Raw genomic sequence first — 8,661 nt, 5'->3', positions numbered from 1 at the left:
ACATTTTATTTTATTTTATTCTTCTGGCAAAATGCGACGTACATGAAACTGATGTGCCATTTCTACCTGAGTCATAGATAAATCTACTGACCTGCCTCTATAGAGCCATAGATAAAGTTACTGACCTGCCTCTATAGAGCCATAGATAAATCTACTGACCTGCCTCTATAGAGCCATAGATAAAGCTACTGACCTGCCTCTATAGAGCCATAGATTAAGCTACTGACCTGCCTCTATAGAGCCATAGATAAAGCTACTGACCTGCCTCTATAGAGCCATAGATGAAGCTACTGACCTACCTCTATAGAGCCATAGATAAATCTACTGACCTGCCTCTATAGAGCCATAGATAAATCTACTGACCTGCCTCTATAGAGCCATCGATCAAGCTACTGACCTGCATCTATAGAGCCATAGATTAAGCTACTGACCTGCCTCTATAGAGCCATAGATAAAGCTACTGACCTGCCTCTATAGAGCCATCGATCAAGCTACTGACCTGCATCTATAGAGCCATAGATAAAGTTACTGACCTGGCTCTATAGAGCCATAGATAAAGCTACTGACCTGGCTCTATAGAGCCATAGATAAATCTACTGACCTGCCTCTATAGAGCCATAGATAAATCTACTGACCTGCCTCTATAGAGCCATAGATAAATCTACTGACCTGCCTCTATAGAGCCATCGATCAAGCTACTGACCTGCATCTATAGAGCCATAGATAAAGTTACTGACCTGGCTCTATAGAGCCATAGATAAAGCTACTGACCTGGCTCTATAGAGCCATAGATGAAGCTACTGACCTACCTCTATAGAGCCATAGATAAAGCTACTGACCTGCCTCTATAGAGCCATCGATCAAGCTACTGACCTGCATCTATAGAGCCATAGATAAAGTTACTGACCTGGCTCTATAGAGCCATAGATAAAGCTACTGACCTGGCTCTATAGAGCCATAGATAAAGCTACTGACCTGCCTCTATAGAGACATCGATCAAGCTACTGACCTGCATCTATAGAGCCATAGATAAAGTTACTGACCTGGCTCTATAGAGCCATAGATAAAGCTACTGACCTGGCTCTATAGAGCCATAGATGAAGCTACTGACCTGCCTCTATAGAGCCATAGATAAATCTACTGACCTGCCTCTATAGAGCCATAGATAAATCTACTGACCTGCCTCTATAGAGCCATAGATAAATCTACTGACCTGCCTCTATAGAGCCATCGATCAAGCTACTGACCTGCATCTATAGAGCCATAGATAAAGTTACTGACCTGGCTCTATAGAGCCATAGATAAAGCTACTGACCTGGCTCTATAGAGCCATAGATGAAGCTACTGACCTGCCTCTATAGAGCCATAGATAAAGCTACTGACCTGCCTCTATAGAGCCATAGATAAATCTACTGACCTGCCTCTATAGAGCCATAGATAAATCTACTGACCTGCCTCTATAGAGCCATAGATAAATCTACTGACCTGCCTCTATAGAGCCATCGATCAAGCTACTGACCTGCCTCTATAGAGCCATAGATAAAGTTACTGACCTGGCTCTATAGAGCCATAGATAAAGCTACTGACCTGGCTCTATAGAGCCATAGATGAAGCTACTGACCTACCTCTATAGAGCCATAGATAAAGCTACTGACCTGCCTCTATAGAGCCATCGATCAAGCTACTGACCTGCATCTATAGAGCCATAGATAAAGTTACTGACCTGGCTCTATAGAGCCATAGATAAAGCTACTGACCTGGCTCTATAGAGCCATAGATGAAGCTACTGACCTGCCTCTATAGAGCCATAGATAAAGCTACTGACCTGCCTCTATAGAGCCTATCGATCAAGCTACTGACCTGCATCTATAGAGCCATAGATACATCTACTGACCTGCCTCTATAGAGCCATAGATTAAGCTACTGACCTGTCTCTATAGAGCCATAGATAAATCTACTGACCTGCCTCTATAGAGCCATAGATAAATCTACTGACCTGCCTCTATAGAGCCATAGATAAATCTACTGACCTGCCTCTATAGAGCCATAGATAAATCTACTGACCTGCCTCTATAGAGCCATAGATAAATCTACTGACCTGCTTCTATAGAGCCATCGATCAAGCTACTGACCTGCATCTATAGAGCCATAGATAAAGTTACTGACCTGGCTCTATAGAGCCATAGATAAAGCTACTGACCTGCCTCTTTAGAGCCATAGATAAATCTACTGACCTGCCTCTATAGAGCCATCGATCAAGCTACTGACCTGCATCTATAGAGCCATAGATAAAGTTACTGACCTGGCTCTATAGAGCCATAGATAAAGCTACTGACCTGGCTCTATAGAGCCATAGATGAAGCTACTGACCTGCCTCTATAGAGCCATAGATAAAGCTACTGACCTGCCTCTATAGAGCCATAGATAAATCTACTGACCTGCCTCTATAGAGCCATAGATAAATCTACTGACCTGCCTCTATAGAGCCATAGATAAATCTACTGACCTGCCTCTATAGAGCCATCGATCAAGCTACTGACCTGCATCTATAGAGCCATAGATAAAGTTACTGACCTGGCTCTATAGAGCCATAGATGAAGCTACTGACCTGGCTCTATAGAGCCATAGATGAAGCTACTGACCTGCCTCTATAGAGCCATAGATAAAGCTACTGACCTGCCTCTATAGAGCCATAGATAAAGCTACTGACCTGCCTCTATAGAGCCATAGATATATTTATATAAATAGTATATGGACCTGGTCTTCATCTGGGAGTGATGATAAGGTAATAGACCTGTTATGACCTGTTGCGACCTGTTACAACCTGTTATGACTGGTTACTGACCTGTTTTGACGTGGTATGACCTTTTACGACCTGTTATAACCTGTAACGACCTGTTATGACATGTTACGACCTGTTACGACCTGTTACAACCTTGTTATGACCTGTTAGGACCTGGTATTACCTGTTATGACCTGTTATGACCTGTTATGACCTGTTATGACGACTCTAATTACTGGTTCCATGGCCAATGTCATAATCCAAGCCAGATGTTGAGGATTATGACATCTCTCACAAGTTTCAAGTGTTATTAGTCTTATGTACGGGATGGTATACATTGTCCAACTAAATGCTTACTCGCAGGTTCTTTCTCGACAATGCAACAGCAATAAGAAATAATAAAGGTAAGAATAGGAACATAAAGTAAATGACTCAGTAAAAATATAATAAACATTTTAGAAATCAGTATAATACAGAAAGGCACAATTTATAGTCCAATATTTACACATGTATTGATGAAGGGGTAAGAATCCTTGGTAGTAGACTCCTTGGTAGTAGAATCCTTGGTAGTAGAATCCTTGGTAGTAGAATCCTTGGCAGTAGAATCCTTGGTAGTAGAATCCTTGGTAGTAGAATCCTTGGTAGTAGAATCATTGGCAGTATAATCCTTGGTAGTAGAATCCTTGGCAGTAAGAATCCTTTCACCTTTATTTAACAAGGTAGGCCAGTTGAGAACAAGTTGTTATGTTGTGATGTGTGTGTCACACCCTGATCTGTTTCACCTGTCTTTGTGATTGTCTCCACCTCCCCCCCCCCCCCCCACCCCCTCCAGGTGTTGCCCATCTTCCCTATTATCCCCTGTGTATTTATACCTGTGTTCTCTGTTTGTCTGTTGCCAGTTCGTTCTTGTTCGTTAAAACCTACCAGTCTTTGTTTCCCTGCTCCTGCCTGTTTTCCTGCTCCTGGTTATCAGTCCTTCCCGGTTTTGAATGTTCTGCCTGCCCTGACCCTGAGACTGCCTGCCGTTTTGTACCTTACCTCACCGTTCTGGGTTATTGACCCCTGCCTGCCCTGACCTGTCGTTTGTCCGCCCCTGTTGTTGTAATAAACTCTTGTTACTTCTACACCGTCTGCATCTGGGTCTTATCTAAACGTGATAGTGTGTGTAGCATGAATGAGTGATTGAGTGTGTGCTAAGGTGCAGAGAATCAGAGCAGGTGGTCAGTCCAGTTCAAGTGTTCAGCAGTCTGATTGCTTGTAGAAAGAAACTGTCTCTGAGCCTGTTGATGTCAGACCTCATGCTCCGATACAGTCTGCGGCAGTAAAGGAGTGAACGGCTGGAGGGTGTGGGGTCCTTGATGATGCTGTGTTCCTTCCTCAGGCAATGTTTAGAGTAGATGTCCTCGATGGGTGGGAGCACGGTCCCAGTGATGTACTGGGCCGTCTTCACCACCCTCTGGAGGGTCACTGTCCCAGTAATGTACTGGGCCGTCTTCACCACCCTCTGGAGGGTCACTGTCCCAGTAATGTACTGGGCCGTCTTCACCACCCTCTGGAGGGCCACGGTCACAGTGATGTGCTGGGCCGTCTTCACCACCCTCTGGAGGGCCACTGTCCCAGTAATGTACTGGGCCGTCTTCACCACCCTCTGGAGGGCCACGGTCCCAGTGATGTGCTGGGCAGTCTTCACCACCCTCTGGAGGGCCACGGTCCCAGTGATGTGCTGGGCCGTCTTCACCACCCTCTGGAGGGCCACGGTCCCAGTGATATACTGGGCAGTCTTCACCACCCTTTGGAGGGCCACGGTCCCAGTGATGTGCTGGGCCGTCTTCACCACCCGCTGGAGGGCCACGGTCCCAGTGATGTGCTGGGCAGTCTTCACCACCCTCTGGAGGGCCACGGTCCCAGTGATGTGCTGGGCCGTCTTCACCACCCTCTGGAGGGCCACGGTCCCAGTGATATACTGGGCAGTCTTCACCACCCTTTGGAGGGCCACGGTCCCAGTGATGTGCTGGGCCGTCTTCACCACCCGCTGGAGGGCCACGGTCCCAGTGATGTGCTGGGCCGTCTTCACCACCCGCTGGTGGGCCTTACGGTCATGGACGGAGCAATTCCAGTACCAGGCCGTGACGCAACCGGTGAGGACGCTCTCGATCGTGAAGCGGTAGTATTTGGAGAGGATTCTCAAGGAATCCCAGGGTGGTGTCCAGACCCAGGGTGATGTCCAGACCCAGGGTGGTGTCCAGACCCAGGGTGATGTCCAGACCCAGGGCTTGGTGTCCAGACCCAGGTTGGTACCCAGACCCAGGATGGTGTCCAGACCCAGGGCAATGTCCAGACCCAGGGTGGTGTCCAGACCCAGGGCTTGGTGTCCAGACCCAGGTTGGTACCCAGACCCAGGATGGTGTCCAGACCCAGGGCAATGTCCAGACCCAGGGTGGTGTCCAGACCCAGGGTGATGTCCAGACCCAGGGCTTGGTGTCCAGACCCAGGTTGGTACCCAGACCCAGGGTGGTGTCCAGACCCAGGGCGATGTCCAGACCCAGGGTGATGTCCAGACCCAGGGTGGTGTCCAGACCCAGGGTGATGTCCAGACCCAGGGTGGTGTCCAGACCCAAGGTGATGTCCAGACCCAGGGTGGTGTCCAGACCCAGGGCTTGGTGTCCAGGCCCAGGTTGGTACCCAGACCCAGGGTGGTGTCCAGACCCAGGGTGGTGTCCAGACCCAGGTTGGTACCCAGACCCAGGGTGGTGTCCAGACCCAGGGTGATGTCCAGACCCAGGGTGGTGTCCAGACCCAAGGTGATGTCCAGACCCAGGGTGGTGTCCAGACCCAGGGCTTGGTGTCCAGGCCCAGGTTGGTACCCAGACCCAGGGTGGTGTCCAGACCCAGGGTGGTGTCCAGACCCAGGGTGATGTCCAGACCCAGGGTGGTCTCCAGACCCAGGGTGATGTCCAGACCCAGGGTGGTGTCCAGACCCAGGTTGATGTCCAGACCCAGGGTGATGTCCAGACCCAGGGTGATGTCCAGACCCAGGGTGATGTCCAGACCCAGGGTGGTCTCCAGACCCAGGGTGGTCTCCAGACCCAGGGTGATGTCCAGACCCAGGGTGATGTCCAGACCCAGGGTGATGTCCAGACCCAGGGTGGTGTCCAGACCCAGGGTGATGTCCAGACCCAGGGTGGTGTCCAGACCCAGGGCTTGGTGTCCAGGCCCAGGTTGGTACCCAGACCCAGGGTGGTGTCCAGACCCAGGGTGGTGTCCAGACCCAGGTTGGTACCCAGACCCAGGGTGGTGTCCAGACCCAGGGTGATGTCCAGACCCAGGGTGGTGTCCAGACCCAAGGTGATGTCCAGACCCAGGGTGGTGTCCAGACCCAGGGCTTGGTGTCCAGGCCCAGGTTGGTACCCAGACCCAGGGTGGTGTCCAGACCCAGGGTGGTGTCCAGACCCAGGGTGATGTCCAGACCCAGGGTGGTCTCCAGACCCAGGGTGATGTCCAGACCCAGGGTGGTGTCCAGACCCAGGTTGATGTCCAGACCCAGGGTGATGTCCAGACCCAGGGTGATGTCCAGACCCAGGGTGATGTCCAGACCCAGGGTGGTCTCCAGACCCAGGGTGGTCTCCAGACCCAGGGTGATGTCCAGACCCAGGGTGATGTCCAGACCCAGGGTGATGTCCAGACCCAGGGTGGTGTCCAGACCCAGGGTTTGGAGTCGAGCTTGAAGGGAACAATAGTGTTGAATGCTGAACTGTAGTAAATGAACAGCGTTCTCACATACACTGAGTGTAAAAAACATTGCTCTTTCCATGATATAGACTGACCAGGTGAATCCAGGTGAAACCTATGATCCGTTATTGATGTCACCTGTTAAATCCACTTCAATCAGTGTAGATGAAGGGGAGGAGACGGGTTAAAGAAGGATTTTTAAGCCTTGAGACAACTGAGACATGGATTGTGTTTGTGTGCCATTCAGAGGGTGAATGGGCAAAACAAAAGATATAAGTGCCTTTTAACAGGGTATGGTAGTAGGTGCCAGAAGCACCAGTTTGAGTGTGTCAAGAACTGCAATGCTGCTGGGTTTTTCACGCTCAACAGTTTCCCGTGTGTATGAAGAATGGTCCACCACCCAAAGGCCATCCAGCCAACTGGACACAACTATGGGAAGCATTGAAGTCAACATGGACCAGCAAGCCCTGTGGAACGCTTTTCGACACCTTGTAGAGTCCCACGACCCGACGAATTGAGTCTGTTCTGAGGACAAAAGGAGGGGCATGCAACTCAAAACATTAGAAAGCTGTTCCTAATGTTTTGGACACTCAGTGTATGTGTATGTGAGTGGAAGTGTACTCTTCCACAATGAATAGATGGCGGGATGACGCAATCGTGTCTCCACACCCTCCAGATATATTGCCCTCCCTGTCTGAGTCAATGACCTGTATTACTGGAGCTCTTGTACAAACAAACTATTATAGACTCCAGTCATTGATACTGTATATGTCACTCATGACGTCATCGCCCGTTGACCCGACTGCGTAACATAATTGGTATCGTGCATCTGATCCAATTAAAGCAAATGTGTTAGTTAACGGAGATTACTCAAGGTGCTGTGGATACTGTATTTACCTAGAATGTATTTCAACACCAGATATCAGACTGGTCGTGCGTGGTCATTGTTTACTGACAGCATGGAAAAGTTTGATTTTACTAAGCCTATATATACATATCATCACAGGTATTAAATATGATGCAGACATCATCTCCCTTGACAGTGTGTATGAGAAATAGGTCATTCACATTTGTGTCATTATGCATTTACATATGAGATATTACCAACGGTGGCCTGTGAAAGATTTTTTTCTCAGTGTGTCTGTCTATTTGATATAATAAGCAAACTGTATCATTTTGTGATTGAGTCAGGAAATAAAGAGACAGAGGAGATGTACATATTTATTTTTTTTCTCTTGGATTTCTAAAGAATTCCATTTCCTGACTCCTGGGAGTTAAGAGGTGTCAAAGGATGAGGATGGGTCTACCAATGAAAATGGAGATGGCAGGGAGACGAACTCAGCTCTCCCCCTCTCCATCATCACTGCACTCAGAATTACATCCAGCCGCTCATTCTCTCTCTCTCTCTCTCTCTCTCTCTCTCTCTCTATACTCCCGCTCTCTACCTCTCCCTCTCCATCCTTCTGCTCTCTCTCTACCTCTTCCGCTCTCTCTCTCTCTCTCTCCCGCTCTATACTTCCGCTCTCTACCTCTCCCTCTCCATCCTTCTGCTCTCTCTCTACCTCTCACCCTCTACATATCTCTCTACCTCTTTCCCTCTCTCTACATCCCTCTCTCTCCCTCTTTCCCTCTCTCTACATCTCTCTCTCTCCCTCTTTCCCTCTCTCTACATCTCTCTCTCCCTCCTTCTTTTCCTTTGTTCCCTCCCTCCCTCTGTTCTTTATTCTCAGACATCCACTGCTGCCTGCTTCCTCCCCTGGGTTGCAGCATCGACGCAGGTTGGCGTCACAGAGTTCTAATTTTACTGCTGTTGATGCTGATGTTAAAAGAAGCGACGAGCACCTGCTATTCCTGCCTCCGCTCCTTCTCCCTGGAGCTGGCAAGGCATATTAATAGTGACAGTTATTACTAACACACTGTTTGAGCTGAGAAAAACATTGGAGCATCACTCGCTGTTGAGAGAAAAATGCTCTAAAATGCTCTAAAGAGATATCTACTTTTGTCGGGGGGGGGGGGGGGGGGGCAGGTATTTTGTTAGATCTTAAAGGTGTTGTGTGTGTGTGGGCGCTGAATGCTTACGACATGAAGAGGATAGCGTCAGTAGGACTAGTTTCTGTCTCTCTCTCTCTCTCTCTCTCTCTCTCTCTCTC

Source organism: Oncorhynchus mykiss, chromosome 4 (genome assembly GCF_013265735.2).
Source record: "Oncorhynchus mykiss isolate Arlee chromosome 4, USDA_OmykA_1.1, whole genome shotgun sequence".
Classification (NCBI taxonomy): domain Eukaryota; kingdom Metazoa; phylum Chordata; class Actinopteri; order Salmoniformes; family Salmonidae; genus Oncorhynchus; species Oncorhynchus mykiss.
This window is presented reverse-complemented; position numbering follows the sequence as displayed.